General features: G+C 47.5%; 43 non-coding genes across 43 annotated transcripts; all 43 read left to right on the forward strand.

The window, feature by feature from the left end:
* The first annotated feature begins 51 nt into the window (after nucleotides 1-51).
* On the forward strand, nucleotides 52-170 carry LOC145155450 (5S ribosomal RNA). Its single transcript, XR_013735890.1, has one exon. It is a non-coding gene; the product is annotated as a 5S ribosomal RNA (ribosomal RNA).
* Nucleotides 171-399: 229 nt separating this feature from the next.
* Nucleotides 400-518, forward strand: LOC145149545 (5S ribosomal RNA). Its single transcript, XR_013730402.1, has one exon. It is a non-coding gene; the product is annotated as a 5S ribosomal RNA (ribosomal RNA).
* Nucleotides 519-746: 228 nt separating this feature from the next.
* Nucleotides 747-865, forward strand: LOC145145918 (5S ribosomal RNA). Its single transcript, XR_013726869.1, has one exon. It is a non-coding gene; the product is annotated as a 5S ribosomal RNA (ribosomal RNA).
* A 230-nt stretch (nucleotides 866-1,095) lies between these two features.
* LOC145133968 (5S ribosomal RNA) lies at nucleotides 1,096-1,214 on the forward strand. The gene has a single exon (XR_013718849.1). It is a non-coding gene; the product is annotated as a 5S ribosomal RNA (ribosomal RNA).
* A 219-nt stretch (nucleotides 1,215-1,433) lies between these two features.
* Nucleotides 1,434-1,552, forward strand: LOC145152425 (5S ribosomal RNA). The gene has a single exon (XR_013732943.1). It is a non-coding gene; the product is annotated as a 5S ribosomal RNA (ribosomal RNA).
* A 230-nt stretch (nucleotides 1,553-1,782) lies between these two features.
* On the forward strand, nucleotides 1,783-1,901 carry LOC145155284 (5S ribosomal RNA). The gene has a single exon (XR_013735733.1). It is a non-coding gene; the product is annotated as a 5S ribosomal RNA (ribosomal RNA).
* Nucleotides 1,902-2,129: 228 nt separating this feature from the next.
* LOC145154766 (5S ribosomal RNA) lies at nucleotides 2,130-2,248 on the forward strand. The gene has a single exon (XR_013735224.1). It is a non-coding gene; the product is annotated as a 5S ribosomal RNA (ribosomal RNA).
* A 227-nt stretch (nucleotides 2,249-2,475) lies between these two features.
* Nucleotides 2,476-2,594, forward strand: LOC145155401 (5S ribosomal RNA). Its single transcript, XR_013735844.1, has one exon. It is a non-coding gene; the product is annotated as a 5S ribosomal RNA (ribosomal RNA).
* Nucleotides 2,595-2,824: 230 nt separating this feature from the next.
* Nucleotides 2,825-2,943, forward strand: LOC145144379 (5S ribosomal RNA). Its single transcript, XR_013725388.1, has one exon. It is a non-coding gene; the product is annotated as a 5S ribosomal RNA (ribosomal RNA).
* Nucleotides 2,944-3,160: 217 nt separating this feature from the next.
* Nucleotides 3,161-3,279, forward strand: LOC145152949 (5S ribosomal RNA). The gene has a single exon (XR_013733473.1). It is a non-coding gene; the product is annotated as a 5S ribosomal RNA (ribosomal RNA).
* A 229-nt stretch (nucleotides 3,280-3,508) lies between these two features.
* LOC145144157 (5S ribosomal RNA) lies at nucleotides 3,509-3,627 on the forward strand. Its single transcript, XR_013725173.1, has one exon. It is a non-coding gene; the product is annotated as a 5S ribosomal RNA (ribosomal RNA).
* A 228-nt stretch (nucleotides 3,628-3,855) lies between these two features.
* LOC145145919 (5S ribosomal RNA) lies at nucleotides 3,856-3,974 on the forward strand. Its single transcript, XR_013726870.1, has one exon. It is a non-coding gene; the product is annotated as a 5S ribosomal RNA (ribosomal RNA).
* A 230-nt stretch (nucleotides 3,975-4,204) lies between these two features.
* On the forward strand, nucleotides 4,205-4,323 carry LOC145133973 (5S ribosomal RNA). Its single transcript, XR_013718851.1, has one exon. It is a non-coding gene; the product is annotated as a 5S ribosomal RNA (ribosomal RNA).
* Nucleotides 4,324-4,542: 219 nt separating this feature from the next.
* On the forward strand, nucleotides 4,543-4,661 carry LOC145152426 (5S ribosomal RNA). The gene has a single exon (XR_013732944.1). It is a non-coding gene; the product is annotated as a 5S ribosomal RNA (ribosomal RNA).
* A 230-nt stretch (nucleotides 4,662-4,891) lies between these two features.
* On the forward strand, nucleotides 4,892-5,010 carry LOC145155285 (5S ribosomal RNA). The gene has a single exon (XR_013735734.1). It is a non-coding gene; the product is annotated as a 5S ribosomal RNA (ribosomal RNA).
* A 228-nt stretch (nucleotides 5,011-5,238) lies between these two features.
* On the forward strand, nucleotides 5,239-5,357 carry LOC145154767 (5S ribosomal RNA). The gene has a single exon (XR_013735225.1). It is a non-coding gene; the product is annotated as a 5S ribosomal RNA (ribosomal RNA).
* Nucleotides 5,358-5,584: 227 nt separating this feature from the next.
* LOC145155402 (5S ribosomal RNA) lies at nucleotides 5,585-5,703 on the forward strand. Its single transcript, XR_013735845.1, has one exon. It is a non-coding gene; the product is annotated as a 5S ribosomal RNA (ribosomal RNA).
* Nucleotides 5,704-5,933: 230 nt separating this feature from the next.
* Nucleotides 5,934-6,052, forward strand: LOC145144391 (5S ribosomal RNA). The gene has a single exon (XR_013725399.1). It is a non-coding gene; the product is annotated as a 5S ribosomal RNA (ribosomal RNA).
* Nucleotides 6,053-6,269: 217 nt separating this feature from the next.
* LOC145152950 (5S ribosomal RNA) lies at nucleotides 6,270-6,388 on the forward strand. Its single transcript, XR_013733474.1, has one exon. It is a non-coding gene; the product is annotated as a 5S ribosomal RNA (ribosomal RNA).
* Nucleotides 6,389-6,617: 229 nt separating this feature from the next.
* LOC145144159 (5S ribosomal RNA) lies at nucleotides 6,618-6,736 on the forward strand. Its single transcript, XR_013725174.1, has one exon. It is a non-coding gene; the product is annotated as a 5S ribosomal RNA (ribosomal RNA).
* Nucleotides 6,737-6,964: 228 nt separating this feature from the next.
* On the forward strand, nucleotides 6,965-7,083 carry LOC145155286 (5S ribosomal RNA). The gene has a single exon (XR_013735735.1). It is a non-coding gene; the product is annotated as a 5S ribosomal RNA (ribosomal RNA).
* Nucleotides 7,084-7,631: 548 nt separating this feature from the next.
* On the forward strand, nucleotides 7,632-7,750 carry LOC145144210 (5S ribosomal RNA). The gene has a single exon (XR_013725224.1). It is a non-coding gene; the product is annotated as a 5S ribosomal RNA (ribosomal RNA).
* A 221-nt stretch (nucleotides 7,751-7,971) lies between these two features.
* On the forward strand, nucleotides 7,972-8,090 carry LOC145144402 (5S ribosomal RNA). Its single transcript, XR_013725410.1, has one exon. It is a non-coding gene; the product is annotated as a 5S ribosomal RNA (ribosomal RNA).
* Nucleotides 8,091-8,320: 230 nt separating this feature from the next.
* Nucleotides 8,321-8,439, forward strand: LOC145153605 (5S ribosomal RNA). The gene has a single exon (XR_013734104.1). It is a non-coding gene; the product is annotated as a 5S ribosomal RNA (ribosomal RNA).
* A 227-nt stretch (nucleotides 8,440-8,666) lies between these two features.
* Nucleotides 8,667-8,785, forward strand: LOC145145217 (5S ribosomal RNA). The gene has a single exon (XR_013726203.1). It is a non-coding gene; the product is annotated as a 5S ribosomal RNA (ribosomal RNA).
* Nucleotides 8,786-9,014: 229 nt separating this feature from the next.
* On the forward strand, nucleotides 9,015-9,133 carry LOC145144160 (5S ribosomal RNA). The gene has a single exon (XR_013725175.1). It is a non-coding gene; the product is annotated as a 5S ribosomal RNA (ribosomal RNA).
* Nucleotides 9,134-9,361: 228 nt separating this feature from the next.
* Nucleotides 9,362-9,480, forward strand: LOC145155287 (5S ribosomal RNA). Its single transcript, XR_013735736.1, has one exon. It is a non-coding gene; the product is annotated as a 5S ribosomal RNA (ribosomal RNA).
* A 550-nt stretch (nucleotides 9,481-10,030) lies between these two features.
* On the forward strand, nucleotides 10,031-10,149 carry LOC145144211 (5S ribosomal RNA). The gene has a single exon (XR_013725225.1). It is a non-coding gene; the product is annotated as a 5S ribosomal RNA (ribosomal RNA).
* Nucleotides 10,150-10,371: 222 nt separating this feature from the next.
* Nucleotides 10,372-10,490, forward strand: LOC145144413 (5S ribosomal RNA). Its single transcript, XR_013725421.1, has one exon. It is a non-coding gene; the product is annotated as a 5S ribosomal RNA (ribosomal RNA).
* Nucleotides 10,491-10,720: 230 nt separating this feature from the next.
* On the forward strand, nucleotides 10,721-10,839 carry LOC145140299 (5S ribosomal RNA). The gene has a single exon (XR_013722131.1). It is a non-coding gene; the product is annotated as a 5S ribosomal RNA (ribosomal RNA).
* Nucleotides 10,840-11,069: 230 nt separating this feature from the next.
* LOC145145920 (5S ribosomal RNA) lies at nucleotides 11,070-11,188 on the forward strand. The gene has a single exon (XR_013726871.1). It is a non-coding gene; the product is annotated as a 5S ribosomal RNA (ribosomal RNA).
* Nucleotides 11,189-11,418: 230 nt separating this feature from the next.
* LOC145133978 (5S ribosomal RNA) lies at nucleotides 11,419-11,537 on the forward strand. The gene has a single exon (XR_013718852.1). It is a non-coding gene; the product is annotated as a 5S ribosomal RNA (ribosomal RNA).
* A 229-nt stretch (nucleotides 11,538-11,766) lies between these two features.
* LOC145152427 (5S ribosomal RNA) lies at nucleotides 11,767-11,885 on the forward strand. Its single transcript, XR_013732946.1, has one exon. It is a non-coding gene; the product is annotated as a 5S ribosomal RNA (ribosomal RNA).
* Nucleotides 11,886-12,114: 229 nt separating this feature from the next.
* Nucleotides 12,115-12,233, forward strand: LOC145155289 (5S ribosomal RNA). Its single transcript, XR_013735737.1, has one exon. It is a non-coding gene; the product is annotated as a 5S ribosomal RNA (ribosomal RNA).
* A 229-nt stretch (nucleotides 12,234-12,462) lies between these two features.
* On the forward strand, nucleotides 12,463-12,581 carry LOC145154768 (5S ribosomal RNA). Its single transcript, XR_013735226.1, has one exon. It is a non-coding gene; the product is annotated as a 5S ribosomal RNA (ribosomal RNA).
* Nucleotides 12,582-12,808: 227 nt separating this feature from the next.
* LOC145144424 (5S ribosomal RNA) lies at nucleotides 12,809-12,927 on the forward strand. Its single transcript, XR_013725432.1, has one exon. It is a non-coding gene; the product is annotated as a 5S ribosomal RNA (ribosomal RNA).
* Nucleotides 12,928-13,156: 229 nt separating this feature from the next.
* Nucleotides 13,157-13,275, forward strand: LOC145144435 (5S ribosomal RNA). Its single transcript, XR_013725443.1, has one exon. It is a non-coding gene; the product is annotated as a 5S ribosomal RNA (ribosomal RNA).
* Nucleotides 13,276-13,502: 227 nt separating this feature from the next.
* Nucleotides 13,503-13,621, forward strand: LOC145152951 (5S ribosomal RNA). The gene has a single exon (XR_013733475.1). It is a non-coding gene; the product is annotated as a 5S ribosomal RNA (ribosomal RNA).
* A 230-nt stretch (nucleotides 13,622-13,851) lies between these two features.
* Nucleotides 13,852-13,970, forward strand: LOC145153433 (5S ribosomal RNA). The gene has a single exon (XR_013733942.1). It is a non-coding gene; the product is annotated as a 5S ribosomal RNA (ribosomal RNA).
* Nucleotides 13,971-14,199: 229 nt separating this feature from the next.
* Nucleotides 14,200-14,318, forward strand: LOC145146167 (5S ribosomal RNA). Its single transcript, XR_013727115.1, has one exon. It is a non-coding gene; the product is annotated as a 5S ribosomal RNA (ribosomal RNA).
* Nucleotides 14,319-14,864: 546 nt separating this feature from the next.
* On the forward strand, nucleotides 14,865-14,983 carry LOC145144212 (5S ribosomal RNA). Its single transcript, XR_013725226.1, has one exon. It is a non-coding gene; the product is annotated as a 5S ribosomal RNA (ribosomal RNA).
* A 219-nt stretch (nucleotides 14,984-15,202) lies between these two features.
* LOC145144448 (5S ribosomal RNA) lies at nucleotides 15,203-15,321 on the forward strand. Its single transcript, XR_013725457.1, has one exon. It is a non-coding gene; the product is annotated as a 5S ribosomal RNA (ribosomal RNA).
* Nucleotides 15,322-15,550: 229 nt separating this feature from the next.
* LOC145145112 (5S ribosomal RNA) lies at nucleotides 15,551-15,669 on the forward strand. The gene has a single exon (XR_013726102.1). It is a non-coding gene; the product is annotated as a 5S ribosomal RNA (ribosomal RNA).
* The last annotated feature ends 226 nt before the right edge of the window (nucleotides 15,670-15,895 follow it).

Below are 15,895 nucleotides of genomic sequence, written 5' to 3' on the forward strand. Positions count from 1 at the left end.
GAGTTTCTGCGTCTTTTAAGACATACAAGCAATAAGCATGGATAGTATTTTGGGTGCGATCGTACCAGCACTAATGCACCGGATCCCATCAGAACTCCGCAGTTAAGCGTGCTTGGGCGAGAGTAGTACTAGGATGGGTGACCCCCTGGGAAGTCCTCGTGTTGCACCCCCCTTTTTCGTTGTCCGTTTGCGTTTTTTTAGATTTTACGTGCGTTTTTTTTTTGTTTTTTTTTCTTTCTTGCTATTTCTATGCTCGGGTGGCCTCCGCTTCGTGGTTGATGGTTTTCGTATTTTTGGAACGGAGACGATCGGTCACGTGGGTTCCACGCCTCGCGTACGAAAACAAAGGAGGTTCTGCGTCTTTTAAGACATAAAAGCAATAAGCATGGATAGTATTTCGGGTGCGATCATACCAGCACTAATGCACCAGATCCCATCAGAACTCCGCAATTAAGCGTGCTTGGGCGAGAGTAGTACTAGGATTGGTGACCCCCTGGGAAGTCCTCGTGTTGCACCCCCCTTTTTCGTTGTCCGTTTGCGTTTTTTTAGATTTTACGTGCGGTTTTTTTTTGTTTTTTTTTCTTTCTTGCTATTCTATGCTCGTGTGGCCTCCGTTTCATGGTTCATGGTCTTCGTATTTTTGGAACGGAGCCGATCGGTCACGTGGGTCCCACGCCTCGCGTACGAAAACAAAGGAGGTTCTGCGTCTTTTAAGACATACAAGCAATAAGCATGGATAGTATTTCGGGTGCGATCATACCAGCACTAATGCACCAGATCCTATCAGAACTCCGCAGTTAAGCGTGCTTGGGCGAGAGTAGTACTAGGATGGGTGACCCCCTGGGAAGTCCTCGTGTTGCACCCCCCTTTTTCGTTGTCCGTTTGCGTTTTTTTAGATTTTACGTGCGGTTTTTTTTTGTTTTTTTTTTCTTTCTTACTATTTCTATGCTCGGGTGGCCTCCGCTTCATGGTTGATGGTTTTCGTATTTTTGGAACGGAGCCGATCGGTCACGTGGGTCCCACGCCTCGCGTACGAAAACAAAGGAGGTTCTGTGTCTTTTAAGACATACAAGCAATAAGCATGGACAGTATTTCGGATGCGATCATACCAGCACTAATGCACCGGATCCCATCAGAACTCCGCAGTTAAGCGTGCTTGGGCGAGAGTAGTACTAGGATGGGTGACCCCATGGGAAGTCCTCGTGTTGCACCCCCCTTTTTCGTTGTCCGTTTGCATTTTTTTAGATTTTACGTGCGGTTTTTTTTTCTTTCTTGCTATTTCTATGCTCGGGTGGCCTCCGCTTCATGGTTGATGGTCTTCGTATTTTTGGAACGGAGCTGATCGGTCACGTGGGTCCCACGCCTCGCGTACGAAAACAAAGGAGGTTCTGCGTCTTTTAAGACATACAAGCAATAAGCATGGATAGTATTTCGGGTGCGATCATACCAGCACTAATGCACCGGATCCCATCAGAACTCCGTAGTTAAGCGTGCTTGGGCGAGAGTAGTACTAGGATGGGTGACCCCCTGGGAAGTCCTCGTGTTGCACCCCCCTTTTTCGTTGTCCGTTTGCGTTTTTTTAGATTTTACGTGCGGTTTTTTTTTTGTTTTTTTTTCTTTCTTGCTATTTCTATGCTCGGGTGGCCTCCTTTTCATGGTTCATGGTCTTCGTATTTTTGGAACGGAGCCGATCGGTCACGTGGGTGCCACGCCTCGCTTACGAAAACAAAGGAGGTTCTGCGTCTTTTAAGACATACAAGCAATAAGCATGGATAGTATTTCGGGTGCGATCATACCAGCACTAATGCACCGGATCCCATCAGAACTCCGCAGTTAAGCGTGCTTGGGCGAGAGTGGTACTAGGATGGGTGACCCCCTGGGAAGTCCTCGTGTTGCACCCCCCTTTTTCGTTGTCCGTTTGCGTTTTTTTAGATTTTACGTGCGGTTTTTTTTTGTTTTTTTTCTTTCTTGCTATTTCTATGCTCGGGTGGCCTCCGCTTCATGGTTGATGGTTTTCGTATTTTTGGAACGGAGCCGATCGGTCACGTGGGTTCCACGCCTCGCGTACGAAAACAAAGGAGGTTCTGCGTCTTTTAAGACATAAAAGCAATAAGCATGGATAGTATTTCGGGTGCGATCATACCAGCACTAATGCACCGGATCCCATCAGAACTCCGCAGTTAAGCGTGCTTGGGCGAGAGTAGTACTAGGATGGGTGACCCCCTGCGAAGTCCTCGTGTTGCACCCCCACTTTTTCGTTGTCCGTTTGCGTTTTTTTAGATTTTACGTGCGGTTTTTTTTTGTTTTTTTTTTCTTGCTATTTCTATGCTCGGGTGGCCTCCGTTTCATGGTTCATGGTCTTTGTATTTTTGGAACGGAGCCGATCGGTCACGTGGGTTCCACGTCTCGCGTACGAAAACAAAGGAGGTTCTGCGTCTTTTAAGACATACAAGCAATAAGCATGGATAGTATTTCGGGTGCGATCATACCAGCACTAATGCACCGGATCCCATCAGAACTCCGCAGTTAAGCGTGCTTGGGCGAGAGTAGTACTAGGATGGGTGACCCCCGGGGAAGTCCTCGTGTTGCACCCCCCTTTTTCGTTGTCCGTTTGCGTTTTTTTAGATTTTACGTGCGGTTTTTTTTTGTTTTTTTTTTCTTTCTTGCTATTTCTATGCTCGGGTGGCCTCCGCTTCATGGTTGATGGTTTTCGTATTTTTGGAACGGAGCCGATCGGTCACGTGGGTTCCACGCCTCGCGTACGAAAACAAAGGAGGTTCTGCGTCTTTTAAGACATAAAAGCAATAAGCATGGATAGTATTTCGGGTGCGATCATACCAGCACTAATGCACCGGATCCCATCAGAACTCCGCAGTTAAGCGTGCTTGGGCGAGAGTAGTACTAGGATGGGTGACCCCCTGGGAAGTCCTCGTGTTGCACCCCCTCTTTTTCGTTGTCCGTTTGCGTTTTTTTAGATTTTACGTGCTGTTTTTTTTTTCTTGCTATTTCTATGCTCGGGTGGCCTCCGTTTCATGGTTCATGGTCTTCGTATTTTTGGAACGGAGCCGATCGGTCATGTGGGTCCCACGCCTCGCGTACGAAAACAAAGGAGGTTCTGTGTCTTTTAAGACATACAAACAATAAGCATGGACAGTATTTCGGGTGCGATCATACCAGCACTAATGCACCGGATCCCATCAGAACTCCGCAGTTAAGCGTGCTTGGGCGAGAGTAGTACTAGGATGGGTGACCCCATGGGAAGTCCTCGTGTTGCACCCCCCTTTTTCGTTGTCCGTTTTCGTTTTTTTAGATTTTACGTGCGGTTTTTTTTTGTTTTTTTTTCTTTCTTGCTATTTCTATGCTCGGGTGGCCTCCGCTTCATGGTTGATGGTCTTCGTATTTTTGGAACGGAGCTGATCGGTCACGTGGGTCCCACGCCTCGCGTACGAAAACATAGGAGTTTCTGCGTCTTTTAAGACATACAAGCAATAAGCATGGATAGTATTTTGGGTGAGATCATACCAGCACTAATGCACCGGATCCCATCAGAACTCCGCAGTTAAGCGTGCTTGGGCGAGAGTAGTACTAGGATGGGTGACCCCCTGGGAAGTCCTCGTGTTGCACCCCCCTTTTTCGTTGTCCGTTTGCGTTTTTTTAGATTTTACGTGCGGTTTTTTTTTGTTTTTTTTTCTTTCTTGCTATTCTATGCTCGTGTGGCCTCCGTTTCATGGTTCATGGTCTTCGTATTTTTGGAACGGAGCCGATCGGTCACGTGGGTCCCACGCCTCGCGTACGAAAACAAAGGAGGTTCTGCGTCTTTTAAGACATACAAGCAATAAGCATGGATAGTATTTCGGGTGCGATCATACCAGCACTAATGCACCAGATCCTATCAGAACTCCGCAGTTAAGCGTGCTTGGGCGAGAGTAGTACTAGGATGGGTGACCCCCTGGGAAGTCCTCGTGTTGCACCCCCCTTTTTCGTTGTCCGTTTGCGTTTTTTTAGATTTTACGTGCGGTTTTTTTTTGTTTTTTTTTTCTTTCTTGCTATTTCTATGCTCGGGTGGCCTCCGCTTCATGGTTGATGGTTTTCGTATTTTTGGAACGGAGCCGATCGGTCACGTGGGTCCCACGCCTCGCGTACGAAAACAAAGGAGGTTCTGTGTCTTTTAAGACATACAAGCAATAAGCATGGACAGTATTTCGGATGCGATCATACCAGCACTAATGCACCGGATCCCATCAGAACTCCGCAGTTAAGCGTGCTTGGGCGAGAGTAGTACTAGGATGGGTGACCCCATGGGAAGTCCTCGTGTTGCACCCCCCTTTTTCGTTGTCCGTTTGCATTTTTTTAGATTTTACGTGCGGTTTTTTTTTCTTTCTTGCTATTTCTATGCTCGGGTGGCCTCCGCTTCATGGTTGATGGTCTTCGTATTTTTGGAACGGAGCTGATCGGTCACGTGGGTCCCACGCCTCGCGTACGAAAACAAAGGAGGTTCTGCGTCTTTTAAGACATACAAGCAATAAGCATGGATAGTATTTCGGGTGCGATCATACCAGCACTAATGCACCGGATCCCATCAGAACTCCGTAGTTAAGCGTGCTTGGGCGAGAGTAGTACTAGGATGGGTGACCCCCTGGGAAGTCCTCGTGTTGCACCCCCCTTTTTCGTTGTCCGTTTGCGTTTTTTTAGATTTTACGTGCGGTTTTTTTTTTGTTTTTTTTTCTTTCTTGCTATTTCTATGCTCGGGTGGCCTCCTTTTCATGGTTCATGGTCTTCGTATTTTTGGAACGGAGCCGATCGGTCACGTGGGTGCCACGCCTCGCTTACGAAAACAAAGGAGGTTCTGCGTCTTTTAAGACATACAAGCAATAAGCATGGATAGTATTTCGGGTGCGATCATACCAGCACTAATGCACCGGATCCCATCAGAACTCCGCAGTTAAGCGTGCTTGGGCGAGAGTGGTACTAGGATGGGTGACCCCCTGGGAAGTCCTCGTGTTGCACCCCCCTTTTTCGTTGTCCGTTTGCGTTTTTTTAGATTTTACGTGCGGTTTTTTTTTGTTTTTTTTCTTTCTTGCTATTTCTATGCTCGGGTGGCCTCCGCTTCATGGTTGATGGTTTTCGTATTTTTGGAACGGAGCCGATCGGTCACGTGGGTTCCACGCCTCGCGTACGAAAACAAAGGAGGTTCTGCGTCTTTTAAGACATAAAAGCAATAAGCATGGATAGTATTTCGGGTGCGATCATACCAGCACTAATGCACCGGATCCCATCAGAACTCCGCAGTTAAGCGTGCTTGGGCGAGAGTAGTACTAGGATGGGTGACCCCCTGCGAAGTCCTCGTGTTGCACCCCCACTTTTTCGTTGTCCGTTTGCGTTTTTTTAGATTTTACGTGCGGTTTTTTTTTGTTTTTTTTTTCTTGCTATTTCTATGCTCGGGTGGCCTCCGTTTCATGGTTCATGGTCTTTGTATTTTTGGAACGGAGCCGATCGGTCACGTGGGTTCCACGTCTCGCGTACGAAAACAAAGGAGGTTCTGCGTCTTTTAAGACATACAAGCAATAAGCATGGATAGTATTTCGGGTGCGATCATACCAGCACTAATGCACCGGATCCCATCAGAACTCCGCAGTTAAGCGTGCTTGGGCGAGAGTAGTACTAGGATGGGTGACCCCCGGGGAAGTCCTCGTGTTGCACCCCCCTTTTTCGTTGTCCGTTTGCGTTTTTTTAGATTTTACGTGCGGTTTTTTTTTGTTTTTTTTTTCTTTCTTGCTATTTCTATGCTCGGGTGGCCTCCGCTTCATGGTTGATGGTTTTCGTATTTTTGGAACGGAGCCGATCGGTCACGTGGGTTCCACGCCTCGCGTACGAAAACAAAGGAGGTTCTGCGTCTTTTAAGACATAAAAGCAATAAGCATGGATAGTATTTCGGGTGCGATCATACCAGCACTAATGCACCGGATCCCATCAGAACTCCGCAGTTAAGCGTGCTTGGGCGAGAGTAGTACTAGGATGGGTGACCCCCTGGGAAGTCCTCGTGTTGCACCCCCTCTTTTTCGTTGTCCGTTTGCGTTTTTTTAGATTTTACGTGCTGTTTTTTTTTTCTTGCTATTTCTATGCTCGGGTGGCCTCCGTTTCATGGTTCATGGTCTTCGTATTTTTGGAACGGAGCCGATCGGTCATGTGGGTCCCACGCCTCGCGTACGAAAACAAAGGAGGTTCTGTGTCTTTTAAGACATACAAACAATAAGCATGGACAGTATTTCGGGTGCGATCATACCAGCACTAATGCACCGGATCCCATCAGAACTCCGCAGTTAAGCGTGCTTGGGCGAGAGTAGTACTAGGATGGGTGACCCCATGGGAAGTCCTCGTGTTGCACCCCCCTTTTTCGTTGTCCGTTTTCGTTTTTTTAGATTTTACGTGCGGTTTTTTTTTGTTTTTTTTTCTTTCTTGCTATTTCTATGCTCGGGTGGCCTCCGCTTCATGGTTGATGGTCTTCGTATTTTTGGAACGGAGCTGATCGGTCACGTGGGTCCCACGCCTCGCGTACGAAAACATAGGAGTTTCTGCGTCTTTTAAGACATACAAGCAATAAGCATGGATAGTATTTTGGGTGAGATCATACCAGCACTAATGCACCGGATCCCATCAGAACTCCGCAGTTAAGCGTGCTTGGGCGAGAGTAGTACTAGGATGGGTGACCCCCTGGGAAGTCCTCGTGTTGCACCCCCCTTTTTCGTTGTCCGTTTGCGTTTTTTTAGATTTTACGTGCGGTTTTTTTTGTTTTTTTTTCTTTCTTGCTATTTCTATGCTCGGGTGGCCTCCGTTTCATGGTTCATGGTCTTCGTATTTTTGGAACGGAGCCGATCGGTCACGTGGGTCCCACGCCTCGCGTACGAAAACAAAGGAGGTTCTGCGTCTTTTAAGACATACAAGCAATAAGCATGGATAGTATTTCGGGTGCGATCATACCAGCACTAATGCACCGGATCCCATCAGAACTCCGCAGTTAAGCGTGCTTGGGCGAGAGTGGTACTAGGATGGGTGACCCCCTGGGAAGTCCTCGTGTTGCACCCCCTTTTTCGTTGTCCGTTTGCGTTTTTTTAGATTTTACGTGCGGTTTTTTTTTTGTTTTTTTTTCTTACTTGCTATTTCTATGCTCGGGTGGCCTCCGTTTCATGGTTCATGGTCTTCGTATTTTTGGAACGGAGCTGATCGGTCACGTGGGTCCCACGCCTCGCGTACGAAAACAAAGGAGGTTCTGCGTCTTTTAAGACATACAAGCAATAAGCATGGACAGTATTTCGGGTGCGATCATCAGAACTCCGCAGTTAAGCGTGCTTGGGCGAGAGTAGTACTAGGATGGGTGACCCCCTGGGAAGTCCTCGTGTTGCACCCCCCTTTTTCGTTGTCCGTTTGCGTTTTTTTAGATTTTACGTGCGGTTTTTTTTTGTTTTTTTTTTCTTGCTATTTCTATGCTCGGGTGGCCTCCGTTTCATGGTTCATGGTCTTCGTATTTTTGGAACGGAGCCGATCGGTCACGTGGGTCCCACGCCTCGCGTACGAAAACAAAGGAGGTTCTGTGTCTTTTAAGACATACAAGCAATAAGCATGGACAGTATTTCGGGTGCGATCATACCAGCACTAATGCACCGGATCCGATCAGAACTCCGCAGTTAAGCGTGCTTGGGCGAGAGTAGTACTAGGATGGGTGACCCCATGGGAAGTCCTCGTGTTGCACCCCCTTTTTCGTTGTCCGTTTGCGTTTTTTTAGATTTTACGTGCGGTTTTTTTTTTTTCTTTCTTGCTATTTCTATGCTCGGGTGGCCTCCGCTTCATGGTTGATGGTCTTCGTATTTTTGGAACGGAGCTGATCGGTCACGTGGGTCCCACGCCTCGCGTACGAAAACAAAGGAGTTTCTGCGTCTTTTAAGACATACAAGCAATAAGCATGGATAGTATTTTGGGTGCGATCATACCAGCACTAATGCACCGGATCCCATCAGAACTCCGCAGTTAAGCGTGCTTGGGCGAGAGTAGTACTAGGATGGGTGACCCCCTGGGAAGTCCTCGTGTTGCACCCCCCTTTTTCGTTGTCCGTTTGCGTTTTTTTAGATTTTACGTGCGGTTTTTTTTTTGTTTTTTTTTCTTTCTTGCTATTTCTATGCTCGGGTGGCCTCCGCTTCATGGTTGATGGTTTTCGTATTTTTGGAACGGAGCCGATCGGTCACGTGGGTTCCACGCCTCGCGTACGAAAACAAAGGAGGTTCTGCGTCTTTTAAGACATAAAAGCAATAAGCATGGATAGTATTTCGGGTGCGATCATACCAGCACTAATGCACCGGATCCCATCAGAACTCCGCAGTTAAGCGTGCTTGGGCGAGAGTAGTACTAGGATGGGTGACCCCCTGGGAAGTTCTCGTGTTGCACCCCCTCTTTTTCGTTGTCCGTTTGCGTTTTTTTAGATTTTACGTGCTGTTTTTTTTTGTTTTTTTTTTCTTGCTATTTCTATGCTCGGGTGGCCTCCGTTTCATGGTTCATGGTCTTCGTATTTTTGGAACGGAGCCGATCGGTCACGTGGGTCCCACGCCTCGCGTACGAAAACAAAGGAGGTTCTGTGTCTTTTAAGACATACAAACAATAAGCATGGACAGTATTTCGGGTGCGATCATACCAGCACTAATGCACCGGCTCCCATCAGAACTCCGCAGTTAAGCGTGCTTGGGCGAGAGTAGTACTAGGATGGGTGACCCCATGGGAAGTCCTCGTGTTGCACCCCCCTTTTTCGTTGTCCGTTTGCGTTTTTTTAGATTTTACGTGCGGTTTTTTTTTGTTTTTTTTTCTTTCTTGCTATTTCTATGCTCGGGTGGCCTCCGCTTCATGGTTGATGGTCTTCGTATTTTTGGAACGGAGCTGATCGGTCACGTGGGTCCCACGCCTCGCGTACGAAAACATAGGAGTTTCTGCGTCTTTTAAGACATACAAGCAATAAGCATGGATAGTATTTTGGGTGAGATCATACCAGCACTAATGCACCGGATCCCATCAGAACTCCGCAGTTAAGCGTGCTTGGGCGAGAGTAGTACTAGGATGGGTGACCCCCTGGGAAGTCCTCGTGTTGCACCCCCCTTTTTCGTTGTCCGTTTGCGTTTTTTTAGATTTTACGTGCGGTTTTTTTTGTTTTTTTTTCTTTCTTGCTATTTCTATGCTCGGGTGGCCTCCGTTTCATGGTTCATGGTCTTCGTATTTTTGGAACGGAGCCGATCGGTCACGTGGGTCCCACGCCTCGCGTACGAAAACAAAGGAGGTTCTGCGTCTTTTAAGACATACAAGCAATAAGCATGGATAGTATTTCGGGTGCGATCATACCAGCACTAATGCACCGGATCCCATCAGAACTCCGCAGTTAAGCGTGCTTGGGCGAGAGTGGTACTAGGATGGGTGACCCCCTGGGAAGTCCTCGTGTTGCACCCCCCTTTTTCGTTGTCCGTTTGCGTTTTTTTAGATTTTACGTGCGGTTTTTTTTTTTGTTTTTTTTTTCTTACTTGCTATTTCTATGCTCGGGTGGCCTCCGTTTCATGGTTCATGGTCTTCGTATTTTTGGAACGGAGCTGATCGGTCACGTGGGTCCCACGCCTCGCGTACGAAAACAAAGGAGGTTCTGCGTCTTTTAAGACATACAAGCAATAAGCATGGACAGTATTTCGGGTGCGATCATCAGAACTCCGCAGTTAAGCGTGCTTGGGCGAGAGTAGTAGTAGGATGGGTGACCCCCTGGGAAGTCCTCGTGTTGCACCCCCCTTTTTCATTGTCCGTTTGCGTTTTTTTAGATTTTACGTGCGGTTTTTTTTTGTTTTTTTTTCTTGCTATTTCTATGCTCGGGTGGCCTCCGTTTCATGGTTCATGGTCTTCGTATTTTTGGAACGGAGCCGATCGGTCACGTGGGTCCCACGCCTCGCGTACGAAAACAAAGGAGGTTCTGTGTCTTTTAAGACATACAAGCAATAAGCATGGACAGTATTTCGGGTGCGATCATACCAGCACTAATGCACCGGATCCGATCAGAACTCCGCAGTTAAGCGTGCTTGGGCGAGAGTAGTACTAGGATGGGTGACCCCATGGGAAGTCCTCGTGTTGCACCCCCTTTTTCGTTGTCCGTTTGCGTTTTTTTAGATTTTACGTGCGGTTTTTTTTTTTTTCTTTCTTGCTATTTCTATGCTCGGGTGGCCTCCGCTTCATGGTTGATGGTCTTCGTATTTTTGGAACGGAGCTGATCGGTCACGTGGGTCCCACGCCTCGCGTACGAAAACAAAGGAGTTTCTGCGTCTTTTAAGACATACAAGCAATAAGCATGGATAGTATTTTGGGTGCGATCATACCAGCACTAATGCACCGGATCCCATCAGAACTCCGCAGTTAAGCGTGCTTGGGCGAGAGTAGTACTAGGATGGGTGACCCCCTGGGAAGTCCTCGTGTTGCACCCCCCTTTTTCGTTGTCCGTTTGCGTTTTTTTAGATTTTACGTGCGTTTTTTTTTTTGTTTTTTTTTCTTTCTTGCTATTTCTATGCTCGGGTGGCCTCCGCTTCGTGGTTGATGGTTTTCGTATTTTTGGAACGGAGCCGATCGGTCACGTGGGTTCCACGCCTCGCGTACGAAAACAAAGGAGGTTCTGCGTCTTTTAAGACATAAAAGCAATAAGCATGGATAGTATTTCGGGTGCGATCATACCAGCACTAATGCACCGGATCCCATCAGAACTCCGCAATTAAGCGTGCTTGGGCGAGAGTAGTACTAGGATGGGTGACCCCCTGGGAAGTCCTCGTGTTGCACCCCCCCTTTTTCGTTGTCCGTTTGCGTTTTTTTAGATTTTACGTGCGGTTTTTTTTTGTTTTTTTTTCTTTCTTGCTATTTCTATGCTCGTGTGGCCTCCGTTTCATGGTTCATGGTCTTCGTATTTTTGGAACGGAGCCGATCGGTCACGTGGGTCCCACGCCTCGCGTACGAAAACAAAGGAGGTTCTGCGTCTTTTAAGACATACAAGCAATAAGCATGGATAGTATTTCGGGTGCGATCATACCAGCACTAATGCACCAGATCCTATCAGAACTCCGCAGTTAAGCGTGCTTGGGCGAGAGTAGTACTAGGATGGGTGACCCCCTGGGAAGTCCTCGTGTTGCACCCCCCATTTTCGTTGTCCGTTTGCGTTTTTTTAGATTTTACGTGCGGTTTTTTTTTGTTTTTTTTTTCTTTCTTGCTATTTCTATGCTCGGGTGGCCTCCGCTTCATGGTTGATGGTTTTCGTATTTTTGGAACGGAGCCGATCGGTCACGTGGGTCCCACGCCTCGCGTACGAAAACAAAGGAGGTTCTGTGTCTTTTAAGACATACAAGCAATAAGCATGGACAGTATTTCGGATGCGATCATACCAGCACTAATGCACCGGATCCCATCAGAACTCCGCAGTTAAGCGTGCTTGGGCGAGAGTAGTACTAGGATGGGTGACCCCATGGGAAGTCCTCGTGTTGCACCCCCCTTTTTCGTTGTCCGTTTGCGTTTTTTTAGATTTTACGTGCGGTTTTTTTTTGTTTTTTTTTCTTTCTTGCTATTTCTATGCTCGGGTGGCCTCCGCTTCATGGTTGATGGTCTTCGTATTTTTGGAACGGAGCTGATCGGTCACGTGGGTCCCACGCCTCGCGTACGAAAACAAAGGAGGTTCTGCGTCTTTTAAGACATACAAGCAATAAGCATGGATAGTATTTCGGGTGCGATCATACCAGCACTAATGCACCGGATCCCATCAGAACTCCGTAGTTAAGCGTGCTTGGGCGAGAGTAGTACTAGGATGGGTGACCCCCTGGGAAGTCCTCGTGTTGCACCCCCCTTTTTCGTTGTCCGTTTGCGTTTTTTTAGATTTTACGTGCGGTTTTTTTTGGTTTTTTTTTCTTTCTTGCTATTTCTATGCTCGGGTGGCCTCCTTTTCATGGTTCATGGTCTTCGTATTTTTGGAACGGAGCCGATCGGTCACGTGGGTGCCACGCCTCGCGTACGAAAACAAAGGAGGTTCTGCGTCTTTTAAGACATACAAGCAATAAGCATGGATAGTATTTCGGGTGCGATCATACCAGCACTAATGCACCGGATCCCATCAGAACTCCGCAGTTAAGCGTGCTTGGGCGAGAGTGGTACTAGGATGGGTGACCCCCTGGGAAGTCCTCGTGTTGCACCCCCCTTTTTCGTTGTCCGTTTGCGTTTTTTTAGATTTTACGTGCGGTTTTTTTTTGTTTTTTTTTCTTTCTTGCTATTTCTATGCTCGGGTGGCCTCCGCTTCATGGTTGATGGTTTTCGTATTTTTGGAACGGAGCCGATCGGTCACGTGGGTTCCACGCCTCGCGTACGAAAACAAAGGAGGTTCTGCGTCTTTTAAGACATAAAAGCAATAAGCATGGATAGTATTTCGGGTGCGATCATACCAGCACTAATGCACCGGATCCCATCAGAACTCCGCAGTTAAGCGTGCTTGGGCGAGAGTAGTACTAGGATGGGTGACCCCCTGCGAAGTCCTCGTGTTGCACCCCCACTTTTTCGTTGTCCGTTTGCGTTTTTTTAGATTTTACGTGCGGTTTTTTTTTGTTTTTTTTTTCTTGCTATTTCTATGCTCGGGTGGCCTCCGTTTCATGGTTCATGGTCTTCGTATTTTTGGAACGGAGCCGATCGGTCACGTGGGTTCCACGTCTCGTGTACGAAAACAAAGGAGGTTCTGCGTCTTTTAAGACATACAAGCAATAAGCATGGATAGTATTTCGGGTGCGATCATACCAGCACTAATGCACCGGATCCCATCAGAACTCCGCAGTTAAGCGTGCTTGGGCGAGAGTAGTACTAGGATGGGTGACCCCCTGGGAAGTCCTCGTGTTGCACCCCCCTTTTTCGTTGTCCGTTTGCGTTTTTTTAGATTTTACGTGCGGTTTTTTTTTGTTTTTTTTTCTTTCTTGCTATTTCTATGCTCGGGTGGCCTCCGCTTCATGGTTGATGGTTTTCGTATTTTTGGAACGGAGCCGATCGGTCACGTGGGTTCCACGCCTCGCGTACGAAAACAAAGGAGGTTCTGCGTCTTTTAAGACATAAAAGCAATAAGCATGGATAGTATTTCGGGTGCGATCATACCAGCACTAATGCACCGGATCCCATCAGAACTCCGCAGTTAAGCGTGCTTGGGCGAGAGTAGTACTAGGATGGGTGACCCCCTGGGAAGTCCTCGTGTTGCACCCCCCCTTTTTCGTTGTCCGTTTGCGTTTTTTTAGATTTTACGTGCGGTTTTTTTTTGTTTTTTTTTTCTTGCTATTTCTATGCTCGGGTGGCCTCCGTTTCATGGTTCATGGTCTTCGTATTTTTGGAACGGAGCCGATCGGTCACGTGGGTCCCACGCCTCGCGTACGAAAACAAAGGAGGTTCTGTGTCTTTTAAGACATACAAGCAATAAGCATGGACAATATTTCGGGTGCGATCATACCAGCACTAATGCACCGGATCCCATCAGAACTCCGCAGTTAAGCGTGCTTGGGCGAGAGTAGTACTAGGATGGGTGACCCCATGGGAAGTCCTCGTGTTGCACCCCCCTTTTTCGTTGTCCGTTTGCGTTTTTTTAGATTTTACGTGCGGTTTTTTTTTTGTTTTTTTTTCTTTCTTGCTATTTCTATGCTCGGGTGGCCTCCGTTTCATGGTTCATGGTCTTCGTATTTTTGGAACGGAGCCGATCGGTCACGTGGGTCCCACGTCTCGCGTACGAAAACAAAGGAGGTTCTGCGTCTTTTAAGACATACAAGCAATAAGCATGGATAGTATTTCGGGTGCGATCATACCAGCACTAATGCACCGGATCCCATCAGAACTCCGCAGTTAAGCGTGCTTGGGCGAGAGTAGTACTAGGATGGGTGACCCCTTGGGAAGTCCTCGTGTTGCACCCCCCTTTTTCGTTGTCCGTTTGCGTTTTTTTAGATTTTACGTGCGGTTTTTTTTTGTTTTTTTTTCTTTCTTGCTATTTCTATGCTCGGGTGGCCTCCGCTTCATGGTTGATGGTTTTCGTATTTTTGGAACGGAGCCGATCGGTCACGTGGGTTCCACGCCTCGCGTACGAAAACAAAGGAGGTTCTGCGTCTTTTAAGACATAAAAGCAATAAGCATGGATAGTATTTCGGGTTCGATCATACCAGCACTAATGCACCGGATCCCATCAGAACTCCGCAGTTAAGCGTGCTTGGGCGAGAGTAGTACTAGGATGGGTGACCCTCTGGGAAGTCCTCGTGTTGCACCCCCCCTTTTTCGTTGTCCGTTTGCGTTTTTTTAGATTTTACGTGCGGTTTTTTTTTGTTTTTTTTTTCTTGCTATTTCTATGCTCGGGTGGCCTCCGTTTCATGGTTCATGGTCTTCGTATTTTTGGAACGGAGCTGATCGGTCACGTGGGTCCCACGCCTCGCGTACGAAAACAAAGGAGGTTCTGCGTCTTTTAAGACATACAAGCAATAAGCATGGACAGTATTTCGGGTGCGATCATCAGAACTCCGCAGTTAAGCGTGCTTGGGCGAGAGTAGTACTAGGATGGGTGACCCCCTGGGAAGTCCTCGTGTTGCACCCCCCTTTTTCGTTGTCCGTTTGCGTTTTTTTAGATTTTACGTGCGGTTTTTTTTTGTTTTTTTTTTCTTGCTATTTCTATGCTCGGGTGGCCTCCGTTTCATGGTTCATGGTCTTCGTATTTTTGGAACGGAGCCGATCGGTCACATGGGTCCCACGTCTCGCGTACGAAAACAAAGGAGGTTCTGTGTCTTTTAAGACATACAAGCAATAAGCATGGACAGTATTTCGGGTGCGATCATACCAGCACTAATGCACCGGATCCGATCAGAACTCCGCAGTTAAGCGTGCTTGGGCGAGAGTAGTACTAGGATGGGTGACCCCATGGGAAGTCCTCGTGTTGCACCCCCTTTTTCGTTGTCCGTTTGCGTTTTTTTAGATTTTACGTGCGGTTTTTTTTTTCTTTCTTGCTATTTCTATGCTCGGGTGGCCTCCGCTTCATGGTTGATGGTCTTCGTATTTTTGGAACGGAGCTGATCGGTCACGTGGGTCCCACGCCTCGCGTACGAAAACAAAGGAGTTTCTGCGTCTTTTAAGACATACAAGCAATAAGCATGGATAGTATTTTGGGTGCGATCATACCAGCACTAATGCACCGGATCCCATCAGAACTCCGCAGTTAAGCGTGCTTGGGCGAGAGTAGTACTAGGATGGGTGACCCCCTGGGAAGTCCTCGTGTTGCACCCCCCTTTTTCGTTGTCCGTTTGCGTTTTTTTAGATTTTACGTGCGTTTTTTTTTTGTTTTTTTTTCTTTCTTGCTATTTCTATGCTCGGGTGGCCTCCGCTTCGTGGTTGATGGTTTTCGTATTTTTGGAACGGAGCCGATCGGTCACGTGGGTTCCACGCCTCGCGTACGAAAACAAAGGAGGTTCTGCGTCTTTTAAGACATAAAAGCAATAAGCATGGATAGTATTTCGGGTGCGATCATACCAGCACTAATGCACCGGATCCCATCAGAACTCCGCAATTAAGCGTGCTGGGGCGAGAGTAGTACTAGGATGGGTGACCCCCTGGGAAGTCCTCGTGTTGCACCCCCCCTTTTTCGTTGTCCGTTTGCGTTTTTTTTAGATTTTACGTGCGGTTTTTTTTTGTTTTTTTTTCTTTCTTGCTATTTCTATGCTCGTGTGGCCTCCGTTTCATGGTTCATGGTCTTCATATTTTTGGAACGGAGCCGATCGGTCACGTGGGTCCCACGCCTCGCGTACGAAAACAAAGGAGGTTCTGCGTCTTTTAAGACATACAAGCAATAAGCATGGATAGT

The sequence above is a fragment of the Lactuca virosa genome, chromosome 1, assembly GCF_052849685.1.
Source record: "Lactuca virosa cultivar CGN04683 chromosome 1, Lactuca_virosa_CGN04683_v6, whole genome shotgun sequence".
In the NCBI taxonomy this organism is placed as follows: domain Eukaryota; kingdom Viridiplantae; phylum Streptophyta; class Magnoliopsida; order Asterales; family Asteraceae; genus Lactuca; species Lactuca virosa.